The sequence below is a fragment of the Schistocerca nitens genome, chromosome 9 (genome assembly GCF_023898315.1).
Source record: "Schistocerca nitens isolate TAMUIC-IGC-003100 chromosome 9, iqSchNite1.1, whole genome shotgun sequence".
Lineage (NCBI taxonomy): Eukaryota > Metazoa > Arthropoda > Insecta > Orthoptera > Acrididae > Schistocerca > Schistocerca nitens.
In genome coordinates, this window is record NC_064622.1 from 447,879,419 (window position 1) to 447,900,719 (window position 21,301).

The 21,301-nt window shown below is 43.3% G+C and overlaps 1 protein-coding gene across 1 annotated transcript in view; it reads left to right on the top strand.

Moving 5' to 3' along the window:
* The first annotated feature begins 1,759 nt into the window (after positions 1-1,759).
* LOC126203596 (synaptotagmin-5-like) overlaps positions 1,760-21,301 on the top strand; it is a 273,387-nt gene continuing 253,845 nt past the window's right edge. The window contains exon 1 of the mRNA XM_049937959.1: positions 1,760-1,839. The gene's annotated coding sequence lies outside the window, so the exon portion shown is untranslated. The remainder of the gene's footprint in view (positions 1,840-21,301) is intronic.

Genomic DNA, 21,301 nt, shown 5'->3' on the forward strand with positions numbered 1-21,301 from the left:
TTCTTGTCTGTTCCGACTCACTAAGTGCCCTTCACTCACTGCAACGTTTGTATCCCACAGATAAAATACTCCAGACCATGCAGGATGCCCTCCCCCAACTAAAACGACTTGGGAAGGAGGTGGCTTTCTGCTGGGTTCCAGGGCACGTCAGCATTGCTGGGAACGAAAGGGCAGATCTCACAGCCAACGAGGTGTGTCTCGACCCTCAAGTCTTTCATTGTGCCATCTCGCTGCACGCACTCACCTTGCTGTTGAGTTCACGAGTCATGCGCCGGTGGGAGGATGAGTGGCTGGAAATGACTGACAATAAGCTCCGTTTAGTCAAGCCCACAACGCGTGTGGTGTACTTTCTTCCAGCCTCTTAGACAGGACGAGGTTCTCCTCACTCGGCTTCGGATAGGCCACAGTCCTATGACGCATGGCTTCCTGCTCCGGCGAGAGGACCCTCCAATGTGTGGTGCTTGTGGTGTCCAGGTCACTGTGCGCCACATTTTATTGGATTGCGTTTTATTTTCTGACCAGCGGGCCGCGGCTGACTTGTCGCCGGATCTGCCGTCCCTTTTAGGAAATACTCAAACGAATGTGGTTAAAGTTTTAAAGTTCTGTGACTTGTCCAATGTTTTTACGAAGATTTTCGGGAGAGAGTCTTAATTTGTTCACAGGGTGACTGATTCGCCCATATTTTATGTAAGTGGCCAGCCAGTGACAATTTACTGTGGCATCCTTGACGCTCCTTTCTCGTTTTCCTTACGTTTTATTTTCTTATAGAGCATTTTTCTTCTTTTCTCTCTTTCTTTGCGTATATATTTCCATTTTACCAAGTTTGCCCACATTTGTTTCTTTTAATGTGTGTGAGGGCGCTGATGACCTCGACGTTGAGCGCCCATAATCCCCAACACACACACACACACACGCACACTGCAATACTGAATAAAGCTATCCTTCTTTCACAAAAAAAAAAAAAAATACTTATTGATCGTCCCTCGTACATTGTTTTAATGCAATATTTTAATCTGTTTATATCACTGGTTAGTGCAGAGATTTTGCCTTTGGTTAGGCTACGATCTCAATGACCGTCGCGCCCCCCTCCCTCCGCCGTCCCGGATTCGCGCCTAACCTGTACGTAAGACTAGCACTCTGCACTAGTTGTCTCGAGTTTTCTGTCGTTCCCTCCACCGAGTCAGGTGGCGCGGTGGTTAGCACACTGGACTCGCATTCGGGTAGACGATGGTTCAAATCCGCATCATACCATCCAGATTTAGGTTTCTCGTGATTTTCCTAAATCGCTCCAGGCAAATGCCGGAATGGTTCCTTTGAAAGGGCGTGGCCGAATTCCTTCCTCTCTCCACCATAAATCATCATCATCATCACTGACACAATCCGAGCTTCCGTTTCGTCTCTAATGACCTCGACATTGAGGACGTTAAACCCAGTATTCCTTCCTTCCGATCCCTCCAGTGTAAATGATCGTTCACACGTACAAAAAGTGCTTGTGATCATTGGTGGATCGTCTGCGAATGCTCGTTCGCTTGTGTTCGCGCAAATTCTCTCCGCTGTAAAAGGGGCTTAGAAGAGCTTTTTAAGCTCCTAACCTTGCGAGGTAAATTAAGAAGCAAATAAAGAAAGCGAGCTTGTGTGGCAGTACGACAGAGGGAGACACCAGTTGAAGGCTTCATATGCAGGCGGAAGAATTGGGCGGAAGGGGGGGGGGGTTTGTCTGGGAGGGGGAGGAAGGCGGGTCAGTAGGAACCGGTGCGGGCATGGGCATCAGTCGGCGCTGCACAGGCAACGTGTACGGAGGCGATAAGCGGCGGTCGTCGTCGCGCTCAGCACACACAGGTAGGTTGCGTGTGGCTACACTGCAGGAATACGAGGGCAGCAGCGGCCTCTGCGGTCCAGGGGTAGCTGGCGCCACTACCCTCTAGGTCAGAGGTCGTGGCTCTTTCCATCCGTGTTTCATCTCGTACGTGTGATGCTTCGCACCTTGCAGATAGGCACACCAGACAAAAAATTACTCACCCCTAGGAGACATCACGCTAATTCCTTCCAACAGCTCCTCTAGCCTTGATAGTGACGCCAAATCTTCAAGCAAGGGAATGCACGATTTTCTTCTGGTATCCCATATCAAGGTAAACGCCGCACAGATACCAAATTGCACGGATGTTGATAGATGCGTTTCAAATGGTTCTAGGTGTTTGACATGCGATTAAGATCTGTTGATTTATTGGGTCAGTCGTGTATGCGATAGGTTGCCCTGAGTGTTCGTCAAATCAGAAACGTATCTGCGCAGTCCTGTGAATATGGCCGCTGTCATCTTAGAACACGAATGTGTGCACACGTACTCATCACGAAGATGTTCAAGAAAGGTCAATCAGTGGAAAATGCTCCTATTGGAACACAAAAAATGTGAACATGTTCCTGTTTTGTATCTCATTCCTTCCTTTCTACCACTCCTGTCTCTTCTCACTGTCGCTATCCCTCTTTTACAGTTGTCATTGTCATACATTCTGTCTCTCGTTACCACTAGCTCTCACCTATTTCCATTTCTACTCTCTTTATTCCTCCCCTCCCCTCCCCCCCCCCCCCCAGCGCCCCCTTCCCACCTAGTCACCGAGCGAGGTGGCGCAGTGGTTAGCACACTGGACTCGCATTCGGGAGGACGACGGTTCAATCCCGCGTCCAGCCATCCTGATTTAGGTTTTCTGTGATTTCCCTAGATCACTCCAGGCAAATGCCGGGATGGTTCCTTTGAAAGGGCACGGCCGACTTCCTTCCCCATCATTCCATAATCCGAGCTTGTGCTCCGTCTCTAATGACCTCATTGTCGACGGGACGTTAAACACCAATATCCTCCTCCTCCACCTAGTAGCACTGTCTCCCTCACCCTATTCTGTCACTGTCGACTATATTCTATTGCCACCGTGTCCTTCTCTTTCTTTCACACTCCTTCGCTCTTTCTATAACACAACCACCGTGTACTATTTTCCAGTATTTATTACTCTTCCGTATCTTTGCCGCCGGCACTATCTTCTTCTGTCTCAGTACAAAAAGCACGAATATGTTCGCGTGCCAAAATTTTTGGGAAATTTTTTAAAGGTGCTGAGGAAGGTGTAATAAAGCAACTACTACACTACTTTCCGATCAGCGTCTTTTAAATAAACAGTAACATATTCATTCGCATTTTTTGTGTTGCGATAGGAGATTTTACGGCTGGTTCCCTTCTTTTTCGTCTTGCAGCAAGACATGTAACCCATATGGAAAACAATATATTCCTCAGTAAAATTTAGACAGTTTATTTATATGAAACTGAAATAACGCAAAACTAATTTTGCACTTGAGATCGGATTTTAGGTGCAAAAAAAATTCGCATGGACTTCAATACTACAACATGGGATTCCCAGATGACAACGGAGATGTTTTACAGCGTATTTCTCCTTGCTACATCACTTTGTAAACTACATTTTCGCCTCGCTCCGTATTTTACGTGCGTATTCTACGTGAACAAGTAGAATAAATTTGAACTTGTGTATCTCGGAGATGGATGAATATATGAAGAAACTTTTCAAGGGTGTTCGAGATAGGGATCTTAGGAACAGAGCGTAAAAATTGAAGGCATTTGCTATGAACAGCGGTCTTGGAATCCTCGGCTGGGTTTTGTCCGCTGGTGACAGCGAAAATATAGTAAAAAAAACCTTTTTGTGTGATTTTCTGAGAAACTGCCGATGAACTAACCGTACCTCCTTTAGTCTCATCAAGCCCACCGTAGACCCCATAAAATACAAAAAGAACCAACGGATTTGCTCCATTTGCGTAAGCAGGAGAAAGTCAGTAATATTCATACTTTGTGCTGTAGGACAGTAACACTAAGACGATCCTTCTGTTAGGTACACAAATGGCCCCTAGTCCGAGGGCTATCCAAAACACTAGATCCTACCTTTTAATCCCCAAGAGAACTCGAGGTATGAGCGTCGGAAAATGCAGTTTTATGCGCAGCGTTTTGGAGCATATTAGGTGAATGCTGTCACATGCATACCGCTACATGGACGCCAAAAATGTTGAAATAAACATCCTAGTTCACGTCTGATTGAATAGATTTGCTCATGGCACGAAAAATATCCTCAAAACATCACACAAACGCATTCCACCTGAACTATAGTCCGTTCATCATAAGAACAAACCTGATGTAAACATTGCACTATGTATTCTTCCGCGTTTGCTGGAGCCTCATTGGGTTTCCATTTCACGTGGGACTGCACACACGCTGTCTCGAGTACTGTCAAGTACGATAATAAGGGTCGTTTTGTGCTGTGCGTCACGAGTACATCGACTTAGCGATAATACGGGACAACAGTTTTACCGCCGCACTGGCCGGTCAGTTCGTACAGCTAGCCTGCAGTGTCGTGGCCAGATGCAGTTCATACGCAAAAAAGAGACGAGCAGAGGAGCAATACAGCTTCGAATGTCATTTAAATTTCAAGCAGAATGAAATAATACACTGCAAATCTCCCACAATGCGCTCCTTAGACGACTAGACGAAAACCGTAACACGTTATCGTTTTTAGCTAACGTACTATTTTAATTAAAAACAAGAATGATGTAAATTCCTGACATAACCACAGAGTAATTTTTCTGCATAAGCTATGTGTAACGTATTGAAGAATTTCACCATATAGTGAAACCACTTAAGTATTACTTACAGTCAGTCGTCTGGTAATCTCTTAGCTCCTTCCTTATCCGAATCCGAGAAATACATTTCAGTTCTGGAAGTGTCACCTGCTACGTTGATAACGAGCCTGTCAATAACAGAATCCACGAAGCCAGCCAGGCGCAGCATTTTCTCTTCTTATTTTATGACGAGCCGCTCTATATCCCGCCAGCGTTCGGCAATGAAGTCTGAAAAAGCTGCGTGCCTTAGTTCCAGCACGTCTGGCAGCTTAACAGTCTTGTTACTTCTCGGGCCGAATCCCGCAATTCTGTTGGGTTCATATTGTAATGGTACAGTATCAAATGCAAAAAAGCAGCGTTTGTATGATGTGATCGATACTGTGAATAGGACTGTTTTTCATGTTTTTACGGTACCTCTGTGGTATAAAACGATGGACATATTCCAAATAAAGAGGATTTGGTTTATTTTTGCCTCAAAAATTAAATTATTATGTTTTCTTAATTTAAAAAACTTTTATGAACAGTCTTTCATAAAACATAGGTAATTAAGAATATGTATTTGAAATGGAAACAGGAATTTCGCGCCCAACATGTAATTAGAAACAAGTAGACGTGCATTATTCATAAAAAATGATGATGAGTTTTATAATTACGAGATGTAGGTATTTCAAATTGAACGAGAAAAAAATGATAATGGGGTGATTTGAACCAACGCACAAACAACGACTGTAGAGTCACAGTCCGTTACTCTACCGGCTGTGGTGCACATAAAATGTATTCGTGTTTATTATCTACATTGTATACAACGCCGGGAAGACTTCAAAGCCGATTATCTCTGTAAATTTTTGAAAAACGTCAAGAACAACTGATTTCTCGGCACTTTCTAACCGCGTTCCACAAGTGTGTTTCACTACGGAATAAAAGCAGCGTCAGCCATGCCCGAGGCAGGATTCGAACCTGCGACCGTAGCGGTCGCGCGGTTCCAGACTGTAGCGCCTAGAACCGCTCGGCCACTCCGGCCGGCTGAATAACTGGTATTTTTCGGAAGTGTTTGCTCATAACCGAATAAAAAAATCGAAATATCAATTTGCCATAGCAGCAGTACTAAGATTTTTCGTTTTGAAATAAACCTTTCTTAAAAATGAGCAATTTTTATTTGTATTTTAACTGCTAATGAGGCCAGTGTTGTTTGCGTTTTAAGATTTTATGTGGTGTCCGGAATTCTTCACAAAATATCGGGTGTGAGATTTTAATGTGTCACAGGGGGCCTGGGTCACTTATTATTTGTAAGTAGCCATCCGGCCGCAGTTATCTAAACCTTTAACCGTGTTTTTACAGTTATCTTACCCATGGCTTTATCTAGCTATTCTGCTGTGTGTCTTTGGGATTTTATTACGGGCTTTTCTGAAGCTACCTTATTGGAGTTGCATTGCGATTCTTGTGGGGGGGGGGGGGCGGATGAAACATGATTTTCGATTTTATTGAACTCTTTTCGTAGATTTTCACCATGTTCATTGATGATGATGAAGTCCCATACTCCTTGACAGAGCGTAGGGGAACGATGCGGGAGACCCGCACCGCCGTACTAGGCAAGGTCCTAGTGGAGGTGGTTTGCCGTTGCCTTCCTCCGACCGTAATGGGGATGAATGATGATGATGAAGACGACACAACAACACTCAGTCATCTCGAGGCAGGTGAAAATCCCTGACCCCCACCGGGAATCTAACCCATGACCCCATGCTCAGGAAGCGAGAACACTACCACGAGACCACGAGCTGCAGACTCCATGTTCATATCATTAAAGCAAGGGCGCTGATGACCTTACTGTTTAGTGCCCTCAACTATAAGTCATTATCATCATCATCATCATCATAAAATCTACATTGGTTTGAAATATTGCATTATTGTAGAAAATGGGAAAAACGATCAGTGCTCTTTTCATAACAATCCCTGCAGAAACAAGCAACCAACACGTGGCATAAGAATCATTGCTGAGACAATAACGTCCTTGTTGCCATGTGTTGTGGCTTAATATACGCACATAAGAGTCCGCGCAGAACACGGTGGCCGGTAAATGCGCTGACGTCAAGGGTGCGTGTGGGGATGGCGGTAGCGGTAGGACTTCTGGACGGCGTTGTAGGGGAAATGCGAAGCGCTGGAAGGGAAGAGTCGTTCTAAACTGAAGCCTACGCTCACATTTATTGTAAATATTAAGTGGGGACCTTCACGTCACACTGGCATGGCGACCATTAAAAAAGAACTGACTTCTCTGCTTTGGTTAGTCTCTAAAAAGAATATCGCCGAAAATGCAGAGATTTATTTTCGCCTGGCTCGTTAAACATTCATAACTCTCAGAGAATTATGAGTAAAACCTACACATTTTTCTAGTTCCTATGTTAGAATTTGCTTCTTTTGCCAAAACACAGCGGAGCTTACACAGTCTCACGTTACTAACATGTTGTGCAGACACTATTGCAAGAGAATTCTGAATCAGTGGTTTCTTAAGTTTATTAAGTGAGGAAATGAGGATAAGTGAAATCAGTGGCTTATGAAAAAGCACATCCCTGATTACAAAAAACGTGTAGTGTCTTCGCTTATGTTGTTCCAAAACCCATAGCGTTTATGGTTCCACCAGCTATCGATGGAGACTTGCCCCACTTGGTCTGTAAGGTAGTTCCTTGCTGTCGTCGCCGGACGATCGTTGTATTGCAGAATGGCACCATCCAAACCTGGAAATACCTTTTCGAAGTGACGTAGCAAAGTTGTTCAATGTTTCATTTACTTTAAAATATTAAAGAGTTCTCTGCCTTTTCTATGAAATAGTTAAAGAGAGAGGAAATTATGGTAACAGTAATAAAGTAAAAGCTTAGCAACAATACACCTTTATCCGCTTGAAGCCCTTGAAAACGGACAAATTGAGACGAAAAACAGAGTTCTTCCGCCCGCGTTTTCGCCCTTTAGCATTGACCATTCGTAAGGCCCAGATGATGATCTGTGGTTACATGATGATCTTTGAGCACACGCGATTTTTTTGTAGCATTGAACTACCGATCACTTCTCGAGAAAAGCAGCGAACGGTAGAACAACTAAGTTTTCTTTTATTTTCCTATTTAATTTAATGTTTTGAATCTATGTGTCTTGAAACTGAGAAAGTCAGAATTTTCCAGTCTCCATTCGATTTATACGTTTACTACAGGAAATAGTATGAATTAAAAACAGAAACTGGTTATATCATAAACCGGTTATTCTGAACGGTTTTAAAAGGCACATTAAACTAGCGTAAAAAAAAAAACCAAACAAACGATATGCCCGAAAACCGGTTGACTGAGCGACAAACGCCATCCCTACAACAAACCCGGTCACACCATTCACACAGCGCGGTCATGGGCACGTCCAGACACGACAGCTTCTCCCTAACATTCTGCCCCGTCTCCCCTACGAGTCCCCTTACTGCGCAGATTCCGTACAACCGACTGGCACCCACACACCGCTTCACTACCGTGACGTACGCTTGCGGTGGATGGTCAGATGATCACCTGGTACAAGTTCTGCACCAGCTACAGCGCCGCAGAGCGACCAGTGTGGTCTTTTAAGGAGGTTACAGATAATTTGTCCGGTGAGGTAATTAAAGAATTGAGAGGTGGTACAGTTATTTGACAGTCGTTTAAAGTTTTGTAATTTCTTTTTGGAACAATTTTGTTAACACAATTTCTCCTTGTGTACGACCTCTGGAAGCATAGCCCAATACCTATTATGTCCAATGGATGTCTGGACACTGATGATGGGAGTTGGGACTAATATTTGCAGAAGGTACGCCAGTGTACAGATATTCTTGACCGGACTGTCTATCGTTTTCTTCCAGACAGTCACCGTGTCTTCTTCTTGCAAGGAGGCGAACAGTGTGCCGCTGTTGTGTGTGGCGACGAGTAGTGTGCAAGGCCTGCTGTAGCCACAACATCCGCCTTCCGGACTGCCTCTTCGTCCTCCACCAGCACATATCCTGAACGTATTTCCTCCTTTCTGCAGGCGGCAGTGAGCTCTTAGTGTCTCTACTTAAATAAACAAAAAATAAATGCTATGGAGATAGTAGGTACTTGATTTCCTGTGAAATACTTAGCAGGGCCGGTTTAATACACTGTCTCCCATGGCATACTTGGGACCATTCCATTTTTTGCGTTTTATGTTTTATTTTACTCTAAAATCAGATGAAAGTATTTCCGTTTTGTACATTACAGTTATTTGTGTACATTACCTATCACTCATTTGGCGGCAGCGTAAATATATCAGGTGTTGTGACTTGGCAAGACAGCCAAGCCACTTTGAGGTGAAGCCGAAAGGCACGCGTTAAAGCTCACGCAGGCTGGCGTGAGGTCTGGACAAGGTCTTAAGACTAGCAAAAAAGGTACGTAGCTTCTGGAATACTTAACTTTAATCCATAATTGGTGAACATCGGTCTGACGGTACATGCATCACAAGATAAATAACAAAGGATAATGGCGCCTTGCTAGGTAGTAGCAAATGACGTAACTGAAGGCTATGCTAACTATTGTCTCGGCAAATGAGAGCGTAATTTGTCAGTGAACCATCGCTAGCAAAGTCGGCTGTACAACTGGGGCGAGTGCTAGGAAGTCTCTCTAGACCTGCCGTGTGGCGGCGCTCGGTCTGCAATCACTGACAGTGGCGACACGCGGGTCCGACGTATACTAACGGACCGCGGCCGATTTAAAGGCTACCACCTAGCAAGTGTGGTGTCTGGCGGTGACACCACATCAGGGAGTCATACTCGCATTCTATGTGGCTAATAATATTCTTGGTCGTCGTCCAATCCATATTATTATATGTGTACAGTCCTTTTATTGTTCTCCTTCATTGGTGCATGGTCTTCATCACCGGGTACTACTGAGAAGCAAGAAAATGTCTCACAGAAGTTATGAGGATGGGCAGATGTGTATGCAGAAGCTTTCAGATGAAGTTATTGAGACTGGTGGAGATACTGCATCATTATTTAGTGTAAGATGAATTTTTACCAGTCGAATCTGCAAGTGAAGCTGGAAGAGGACACGGGAACAGCCAGAAGTAGGTGTACAGTGTGATAAGTATACAGTGTGATACGAAAATCTGTGTGTTGCAAGGGAATGTAAGGATTGGGGCTCATACTTTTCTGTAGAATCTTTTTTCGTAAAGCACAGCACATACAAGACTTAGAGGTAGAAGGCGCCATTATTATCGATTTTTTTCAGTTTGATTTTTGTTACAGCTTCAACTGGGGAACGTAATTAAAAATTATATGTAATTTATCTTGCGCAGTGTGAGTAGTACGTAAAAGTAAATAATAAATAAGTAACAAAAAAGAAGGAAAGTACAAGAAGACTTAGCCAGGTGCTTACGGATGCCTTTCATTTTTCTTGAGCTCTTGAAAATGGTAGGCCACGAACATTTGTTACTGGGACCGTGATCCGCTGTAACACCGAGTCACAGCATTCTGTTATGAGGTGCCACGCGACCACGGAACTTTAGACAGAAACATGCACATGCGTTGTATTTACTTTCCGAGTCAAAAAGAAGAAATTTTTGTGAGCTGCTTTTAACTCACGTGGCAGTCGAAGTGTTAAGGCCCAAGCGACGCAAGCGGCCGCTCGGGGCGCCAGGGAGCGCCAAGTGCAAAATTTGTATGTGGGATCTATCGTGATTTGTAGCGGGGGTGAAACTGTACGGTATCACATGCAAACACGTTCGAGCAAACAAGGGTCCGAAAACGAGCTATTTGCGACATAACTGTAAATCTGTTTTTACGGGGCTTCTCTGATGTCAATATGAAATACAGTATTGTCCTAGTTATTATAGCCGGCCGCTGTAGCCGAGCGGTTCTAGGCGCTTCAGTCAGGAACCGCGCTGCTGCTATGGTCGCAGGTTCGAATCCTGCCCCGGCCGTGGATGTGTGTGATGTCCTTAGGTTAGTTAGGTTTAAGTAGTTCTAAGTCTAGGGGACTGATGACCTTAGATGTTAAGTCTCACAGTGATTAGAGCCATTTGAACCTAGTTATTATAAATGTAACTGAAATGAAATCTTTTCGATTAAGCACCCATCTAATTGACCTCAAATTTCACCCATGGTCTACGTTCACAAGAAATGCAATACTGCTTCAGTATGTGACACATGAAATGAAATGGGGGAAAAAAATGAAATGATCGTATGACATTGATGGCATCGTCCTTCTCCCCTCCCCACTCCCGCTGGGGGAGTTCGGCAGCAGAGTTGCAAGCCTTATTTCAGGTGACGCCACATTGGGCGACTTGCCTGTTGATGATAATGATGAATCTCCGACCCGGCCGGGAATCTAACCCGAGCCTCTGCGGGACAGTCAGATACGCTGGCCACTCAGCTAAGGGGGTGGACTCGTGATGTGTTACAGTTTGTGTTCCACGTGTCTCCCTCACATGACTTTATTAGCAGGATATTTATCTTTTGCATAACTCATATATCTGCGTTTATCTTTTCATCGTGAACTTTTGACCATGTTTATCGTCAGTTCTTAACTACTTTCGTGGCAAATGTCATTAAATTTAACTATTTATTGATGAGTTTTCTTCACATTTAACATACGACTGGCACAGTTAAACAATGTCTAATGTTTAACACATCAAAGTGAAATCAGAAGATTTTCTTGTAATTTTGGCCCCTCTTTTTCCGATAGAAAATGAGATAATTTCTAAATTATGAAAATAAAAAATTCCCTTCTAAACTAAAAAACATAACAAATTTTCTATTTTCATTCTTTCCACTCAGCTTAAGAGATAGGGAGTTCCAAGAGCGTGCATTTCTAGAAGAGTCAAGCAATATGGTTTCTCCTACTTACACCTCGTGCAAAGACCACGAGGTAAAAATAGAGAAATCTGATCTCACACGGAGGTTTACCGGCAATCATTCTTCCAGGAATCATTCCCGACGGGAACAGGAAAAAGCAGAAAGTGACACTGCTACACAAAGGTATTCTCCACCACACACCGTAAAGTAGCTTGCTGAGTACAGATATAGCTAGAGAACGTGCACAATGAGCGAAAACCTATTATGGGAGCTGAGATCCGCTAGTAAAAATCTCAGTTTTGGAATCGATATTGGAGTGCTTACCTCACCACGCAGAACTGGTATTGGGAAATCGGTTCACAGAAAACCTGATTCGAGAAACCATGTAAGGACGGTGAGATTTTTGTGAAGCTTGATAGCAGCGGATAATTTCAATTTATGATTAGGAAGTGGCTGACAGGTGTGAACATTAGAGAACGAGCAGATCAGTAAGTCCTGATTGCAACACACTCACATGAATTATTTGTAGAAAAACGGAACAAAACTGGTACATGTCGTTGTGGGCAAAGACCAGTTTGTGTCCCACCGAGATATAGGAACACTAGAACCAATACTGTGCCTAAGATCTATGTTAGCCAAAGAAACGCACACATTCGATATAGCATTTGTAGATATAGAGTAAGCTTTTGACCACGTTGATTGCGCTGCGCTCTCTGAAGTTCTGAAGGTAGCAGGGATTTAATACAGGAATTGAAAGTTTATTTACATCTTGTGATGAAACCAGACTGCAGTTCTAAAAGCCGAAGGACATGAAACGGAAGTTGTTGTAGTTGATAATGGAATGAAATAGAGTTGTAGAACATCGAACAAGCACTTAAGAAAACCTAGGAGCAATTTGGGAAGAGGATTAAATTTCGTGAAGTAGAAATAAAAACTTTGAGGTTTTGCCAACGTCGCTATTCTGTGAGAATGGAAAAAGACTTGGAGAAGCAGTCGAACTGAATGAACAGTGTTTTGAGAAGAAATTCTATGAGAAAGAAAAAAAAGGGAAGTGAAACAAAGATAATGGCATGTAGTCGAATTAAATCAGGTAATACCGAAAGAATTAGATTAGGAAATGACACTAAAAGTAGTAGATGAGTCTTGCTATTTAGGCAGAAAAATAAGTGAGTATGGAGGAAGTAGAGATGATGTAAAGTACGGACTGGCAATAGCAAGAAAAGCTTTTCAGAAAAAAGGGGAATCTGTTAACATGCAATGAAAATGTAAGTGAGGGGAAACATTTGCTGAAAGAATTTGCCTGCGCTGTGGCCTTGTACGTAAGTGAAACGTAGGTAGTAAAGAGTTCAAACGACTAAGGAATGTAATTTTTTGAGACGCAGTTCTACAGAAGAAGCCGAGAACTAGATGGGTAGATCAGGTAACTGATGAGCAAGTACTGAATCTAGAGTTGCGATCTGCCAAATACTGTGCCAAAGATCTACATTAGAAGATAACCAAAGAAACGCACACATTCGATATAGCATTTGTAGATTTAGAGTAAGCTTTTGACATTGTTACCTACGCAGCGCTCTCTGAAGTTCTGAAGGTAGTAGGGATTTAATACAGGAATTGAAATATTATTTACATCTTGTGCTGAAACGCTACATGAATGACGCAGTAAATAGCAAAATTACGGGTGGTATTGGTAGCAATGGTAGGGAAAGAAACACAAATGAATGTCTAAAAGAGAACTTGTCTTTATCTTTTTTTTGTTTTGCATATGATTAAAACTGTACATCGTTAAGTGTTAGTCCAATGTGTATTTTATATCATTACAAAATAGAAATTACACTTTATAAGCAATAAAAATTAGCTGATCGCCCAACTTCCACTTTTATGTAACCAAAGCAATTGGTTTCGATGCAAGTACAGTTTACATGCACAAACATAAAAAAATCAGTATAGTTATTGTTGTTATTTTGTACTCGGTAGAAAGTTCTTCATCATGGCCGGCCGTGGTGGCCGAGCGGTTCTAGCCGCTTCTGTCCGTAACCGCGCTGCTGCTACGGTCGCAGGTTCGAATCCTGCCTCGGGCATGGGTGTGTGTGATGTCCTTAGGTTAGTTAGGTTTAAGTAGTTCTAAGTTCTAGGGGACTGATGACCTCAGATGTTAAGTCCCATAGTGCTCAGAGCCATCTGAACCATCTTCATCATGATCAAAGGCAATAGTTTCCTGTTATCATTGATAAGTGCAAAAGTTGTTTATAAATAACGGAAACATGTTTTATATAACTCGACGAAGTATTGACATTTTTTTATGTTGTGCAGTGTTTTTTAACTTTGCCTTTTTGTAGGAAATTGCATTTTCTAGCGCTATATAATAAATCTGTATTGTTTTTTTTTATTACAACATCCCTCTGTTGCACGTAACAAATAAACAATTTTCAAATGAAACATTGACAGTTTTACTTTTGCCACAAATATTATTTTTTTGAAAGTAACAGACAGGAAGATAATTACGCGGAAGAAAAATGTTCCGTAGGTTACGTGGCTCGCTCAGTTTCTAGACGGTTCACCGCTTGGGTTTATATGAGAATCTAATAAGACAGGTCACATACGCAAACAAAGAGATCGAAGTGAAGTAACGCATAATACCTCGCTACACCTAACGATCGTAACTGACCAAAGCTGCGAGGGAATCTGCCGTAGTCTACGCTTACTAACGATGGTCTACTGTAGTTAACAACTCTAACTGAATCGGAAGGGGAAGAAACGAAATTCATGGCATTGATAAAAAGAAGGGATCGGTTTATAGGACACATGTGGAAGCATGAATAGTTAATTTAGTTATGGAGGGAAGTGTGTGTGTGCGTGTGTGTGTGTTTGGGGGAGGGGGAGCATTGTAGAGAGAGCAGGGCTTGGCTGCAGTAAGCAAGCAGTCTGAAGTGGACAGATGGAGAGGGTTGCGTGGAGAGCTGCGGTCTGAAAGCCGCCACAATACCGGCCGTGGCGCAGTAGGTTCCCCGGCGGTCGCCCGCACGCTGTGATACCGCTGGCGCCTGCCGTCCGCTTCCGGCGCTATCGCCGGGCGCACAGCACCTGCCGCCGCACACTTGTTCATTAGCCCCGGCCACATGCGTGTCCTCCCAACAACACGCGCACTTCGCTCTAGCACCAGTAGCAGGTCATCACTGGATTCTTGCCATCACTCGTCTACTAACTATATTTCAGTCGCACTGCGGTCTACATCCAAAACAAATCTTTTGAACGGTAGCAGTCTGGTTCACTGTGGAATGTTTATTAAATTGCCAATACTAAACTCTTTTAAGTAACAACAAATTAATATAACTTACAGAACTTAACAAATGGGTAAAAGAATGAGCTTTAAAAACAATAACGGCGGTTTGTCACCATAAAATCAAAGAACCTTTTACAATAGTGCTTTTAGATTTTACCCAGAGACAAAATCCAATGATAAGTTAACTTGGCAATACAACTTAAGATCATTTACAAAAATCTTTAAGAATAATAACGACACTTTGCACCATAAAATCGGAAAATATTAAGAGCAGTAATAAACTTAAAAAAATAATAATAGTGGCAACTTGGCTCCATAAAATTAGAGAAATTTCTTCTACAAGAACAAATTACAATGGTTCTTTAAATGATTTTACTCCACAGACCAAGATCCAATAATAAGTTAACTTGGCATTACAATTTAAAATCATTTATATAAAACAAAAACTTTGAGAAAGATAATGGCACTTGGCGCCATAAAATCAAAGACATGCAAAACACAACCAATAAATATAATATCATCATCAATCATCATCATCATCATCATCATCATCACCATTTAAGACTGATTATGCCTTTCAGCGTTCAGTCTGGAGCATGATCCCCTATTCAGTGCTAACATTGGTGCCTCTTCTGATGTTAAGCCTATTACTTCAAAATCATTCTTAACCGAATCCAGGTACCTTCTCCTTGGTCTGCCCCGACTCCTCCTACCCTCTACCGCTGAACCCAGAGTCTCTTGGGTAACCTTGCTTCTCCCATGCGTGTAACATGACCCCACCATCTAAGCCTGTTCGTCCTGACTGCTACATCTATAGCGTTCATTCCCAGTTTTTCTTTGATTTCCTCATTGTGGACACCCTCCTGCCATTGTTCCCATCTACTAGTACCTGCAATCATCCTAGCTACTTTCATATCCGTAACCTCAACCTTGTTGATAAGGTAACCTGAATCCACCCAGCTTTCGCTTCCATACAACAAAGTTGGTCGAAGGATTGAACGGTGCACAGATAACTTAGTCTTGGTACTGACTTCCTTCTTGCAGAAGAGAGTAGATCGTAGCTGAGCGCTCACTGCATTAGCTTTGCTACACCTCGCTTCCAGTTCTTTCACTATGTTGCCATCCTGTGAGAATATGCATCCTAAGTACTTGAAACCGTCCACCTGTTCTAACTTTGTTCCTGCTATTTGGCACTCAATCCGTTAATATCTCTTTCCCGCTGACATTACTTTCGTTTTGGAGATGCTAATCCTCATACCATAGTCCTTACATTTCTGATCTAGCTCTGAAATATTACTTTGCAAACTTTCAATCGAATCTGCCATCACAACTAAGTCATCCGCATATGCAAGACTGCTTATTTTGTGTTCACATATCTTAATCTCACCCAGCCAGTCTATTGTTTTCAACATGTGATCCATAAATAATATGAACAACAGTGGAGACAGGTTGCAGCCTTGTCTTACCCCTGAAACTACTATGAACCATGAACTCAATTTACCGTCAACTCTAACTGCTGCCTGACTATCCATGTAAAGACCTTTAATTGCTTGCAAAAGTTTGCCTCCTATTCCATAATCTCGTAGAACAGACAATAACTTCCTCCTAGGAACCCGGTCATATGTCTTTTCTAGATCTATAAAGCATAAATGTGGTGTCACCGCCAGACACCACACTTGCTAGGTGGTAGCTTAAATCGGCCGCGGTCCATTAGTACATGTCGGACCCGCGTGTCGCCACTGTCAGGATCGCAGACCGAGCGCCACCACAAGGCAGGTCTCCAGAGACTGACTAGCACTCGCCCCAGTTGTACGGACGACATTGCTAGCGACTACACGTACGAAGCCTTTCTCTCATTTTCCGAGAGAGAGTTAGAATAGCCTTCAGCTAAGTTAATGGCTACGACCTAGCAAGGCGCCATTTGTACCATTGCATGTATCTCAAGATAGTCTCACTTGTATCATCAAGAATGCTGTATACCAATGGACGATATAAAAGTTAAGTGTTCTAGTAGCTACGTTCTTTTCTTTATCACATTCATTACGAATCCTGTTCCAGACTTCGCGCCAGTCGGCGTGTGTGTACGTGTGCCCTTTCGGCTACCCGTCTCTGCGGACTGGCTGCCTTGTCAGTCCACTACAATAAAAATGGCTCTGAGCACTATGGGACATAACTTCTAAGGTCATCAGTCCCCTAGAACTCAGAACTACGTAAACCTAACTAACCTAAGGACATCACACACATCCATGCCCGAGGCAGGATTCGAACCTGCGACCGTAGCGGTCGCGCGGTTCCAGACTGTACTGCTTAGAACCGCTCGGCCACCCCGGCCGGCTATAAAGCATAGATACAATTCCCTGTTCCACTCATAACACTTCTCCATTATTTGATGGTCCTGACAACCTCTAAGAGGCCTAAACCCACACTGATTTTCATCCAATTGGTCCTCAACTAATACTCGCACTTTCCTTTCAACAATACCTGAGAAGATTTTACCCACTACGCTGATTAAAGAGCTACCTCTGTAGTTGTTACAATCTTTTCTGTTTCCATGTTTAAAGATTGGTGTGATTACTGCTTTCGTCCAGTCTGATGGAACCTGTCCCGACTCCCAGGCCATTTCAATTATCCTGTGTAGCCATTTAAGACCTGACATTCCACTGTATTTGATGAGTTCCGACTTAATTTTATCAACCCCAGCTGCTTTATTGCACTGCAATCTATTGACCATTTTCTCCACTTCCTCAAATGTGATCCTATTTCCATCATCATTCCTATCCCATTGTACCTCGAAATCTGGAACATTACTGACCGTATTTTCACCTACATTGAGCAACTCTTCAAAATATTTCCTCCATCTGCCCAAGGAATCCACAGGATTCACCAACAGTTTTCCTGACCTGTCCAAAATACTTGTCATTTCCTTCTTACCTCCCTTTCGAAGACTGCTAATTACACTCCAGAATGGTTTTCCAGCAGCTTGACCCAAAGTCTCCAACCTGTTTCCAAAGTCTTCCCAAGATTTCTTCTTGGATGCTGCAATTATCTGTTTGGCTTTGTTTCTTTCTTCAACATAACTTTCTCTGTCTACCTGAGTTCTAGTATGTAGCCATTTTTGATACGCCTTCTTTTTCCTTTTACAGGCTGCCTTGACTGTGTCACTCCACCAAGCTGTTTGCTTCATCCTACCTTTACACACTACTGTTCCAAGACATTCTTTAGCCACTTCTAGTACTGTGTCCCTGTACCTTGTCCATTCCTTTTCCAATGACTGTAATTGACTACATTCAACTAACTGGTACCTTTCTGAGTTCATTGTTATGTACTTGTGCCTGATTTCCTTATCCTGACGTTTCTCCACTCTTATCCTCCTACATATGGACATGACCTCCTGCACTTTCGGCCTCACAATTCTAATTTCACTGCAGATTAAATAATGATCAGTGTCATCAAAGAATCTCCTGAATACACGTGTGTCCCTCACAGCCTTCCTGAATTCCTGATCTGTTATTGTATAGTCAATGGCAGATCTGGTTCTCCAAAAAAATGGTTTAAATGGCTCTGAGCACTATGGGACTTAACATCTGAGGCCATCAGTCCCCTAGAACTTAGAACTACTTAAACCTAACTAACCTAAGGACATCACACACATCCATGCCCGAGGCAGGATTCGAACCTGCGACCGTAGCGGTCGCGCGGTTCCAGACTGACGCGCCTAGAATCGCTCAGGCACACGGCCGGCGATCTGGTTCTCCTGCCTTCCCAAGTATACCGGTGAATGTTCTTATGTTTAAAAAAGAAGTTTGTGATTACTAAGCCCATACTGGCACAGAAATCCAAGAGTTGTTTCCCGTTCCTGTTGGCCTCCATATCCTCTCCAAATTTACCCGTAACCTTTTCATACCCTTCCTGGCAGCTCCTGGCATTAAAATCACCCATGAGCAGAACACTGTCCTTGTCCTTTACTCTAACAACTACATCACTGAGTGCCTCATAAAAACTATCCACCTTATCTTGATCTGTCCCTTCACAATGTGAATATACTGACACAATCCTAATTTTCTTGCTAGACACTGTCAAATCTATCCACATCAGTCGTTCGTTTACATACCTTATTGCAACTACTCTGGGTTCCATTTCTTTCCTGATGTAAAGCCCTACACCCCATTGTGCTATTCCTTCTTTGACTCCTAACAGGTAAACCTTGTATTCTCCCACTTCCTCTTCTTTCTCACCCCTTACCCGAATGTCACTAACAGCTAAAACGTCCAGCCCCATCTTACTTGCAGCCACTGCCAGCTCTACCTTCTTCCCAGATCTACCTTGATATTAATAGCTCCCCATCTCATTACCATTTGTTTGCCAAGTCGTATCTTAGGAGTACCTGGTTTGTCAGTTAGAAGTGGGACCGTCACCTCCAAAGGTCCGAGGCATTTTGCTCTGATTGTTGCCAGCATCATATTTAAAGTACCAGGGAAGCAGGTTGCTAGCCTTACTTGCTCCGAGTCCCATTGAGTTTTACCCCTAAAGGTTGAGGGACTAACCGGTGGATTTGGTAGTCTTTGCTGTATGAGCACAAAGGTGACCACGGCTCAGAATATGTCCGAGATGCCCAGCCTTATTCCAAAGTTAAATATAATAACAAAATAATAATTTGATACAACCAAAGGGCGCGGGCAACTCCCAACGCAATCACAGACGAGCGAGCTCTCAACACTTCGGAACCTTCCCACGAGAAACGGTCCCCGAAATAAACCACTGAGAGCTCCCCGACATGCCTTCCTCAACTGCCCATCACTTACGCAACTTGGTTATGTTCTGTAACACACGACAGATAACATCAACACAAGATAAAATTCAAAAATCAAATAACAATATAACATCCCGACAGCACATGATAACCACGGCGCCGTTAACTCGGGCGCTCTTATCAAGTGCCGGAAGCCAACACACACAAATCTTAATAATCAATTCTCGCTTCTTAAAACAAAACAATAAAAGCCAAGCGCACATGAATAGTCAAACCACAGTCTTAGAAGTGCCTTAACGACACCAAACGCGACTATTCCACCAAGTTAATAATAACACAGTGAGATAAAAATACAGAACATACCACTAAATGCTGTTACACAAACCAAATTGACGAGATCTTGTTGTTCAGGTCCCAGAAGACCACATATACCAAGCAGCAGTAATTCACTATGCATATACTGTCCAAAACCGCCTTTCTTAGGCAGACTTTACCTAACATCATATGCCAAATATACCATACATGAACGCAACTTCGGACAGGTAATAGGAACCACCTACGTGAATTCCTTCAATAACGAACAAACAGGCACCACCAAAGGTAACGCTGAGCAGACCGGGTTGGCAACGACCCACTCAGCGGGATAACCAAAAGATACTCCAGTTGAGCAAATAAATTAGTACCAACAAATATCGTAACGTGCCACACACACACACAACAAAAACTTCCACCAACGCCGTCCCACATCAGAATGAAGTTCAGAAACCGCTGCTGGAGCTTCCAGCGGAAAATATGACGAGCCAACTGAGCCCACACCCTAACCTGGCAGACGACTCCAAAATTCAGCAACTACTTGTCTCCGGGCCAGAGTATCACAGGACCCCACCGGACCTCCACATCAGACAGGTAGACAGAACAAGTACGCCGACTCCAATTAATCACCACCGCATGGCCAACACAGCGGCGAGTCGCCTCCGCCCCAGACCACTCTGCTCATATTGCGAGGCACAACAACCTTTTTTAGCGCTAGTCACCAGCAGGTCAGGCAGAGCGAACTTCACGTTCCGTGCAATACCCGGAAACCGATTACCCTCTCGCTTTCCGCCGGCCACCGCAAACACACGCCAGCGACGTAATAGCAAATCATCACCGGAGCGCCACCCGCACCAGAACAGCGAACTATAATTATATATATAATTATAATCGATTATAGCGCGCGCTCTAAACAAGATCACAGGATAGCGGCGCGCGCCATATCACACTGTTCGTGTTGAGTTGGATTAAAAGTTCCTTTTATTTTGTGATCGCTATCGTTACGCAAATTCTGGTGCGTAGAGCTTTTCAATTGAATGTAAAATATATAGTTCATCTACACTGCTCGTCAATTGCCAAGAACACAGACATTGTTGGACAGGAATAATCACAGGCATTGATGAAGGACATGAAACATTGGACATAGGTAATAGAGATGGAGTGGTATACATATATGTATAATGAAAACTGGTACAGATTTCACCACACAATGTTGGCGTTTGGCGCAGGTCAGACACCCAACATAAAGGTTGATATCGGACTGTCAGTAAGGAATATTCACTCCTCGGGCTCTAATGCACATATTGCACCAGTTATTCATGGCGGCTACCAAACTGTTGAGTACGCTTTGGCGAATAATGGGCCTTTCCTCTCTCAAGGCGGTTTTCAGTGCATTCACTGTTCAAGGAGCGGGTGTTCGTTGACAAACATGCCTACCAAGAGCATCCAAGGGTAGGGTTTAGTTCAGTGGATTACGCGGCCATTCCAT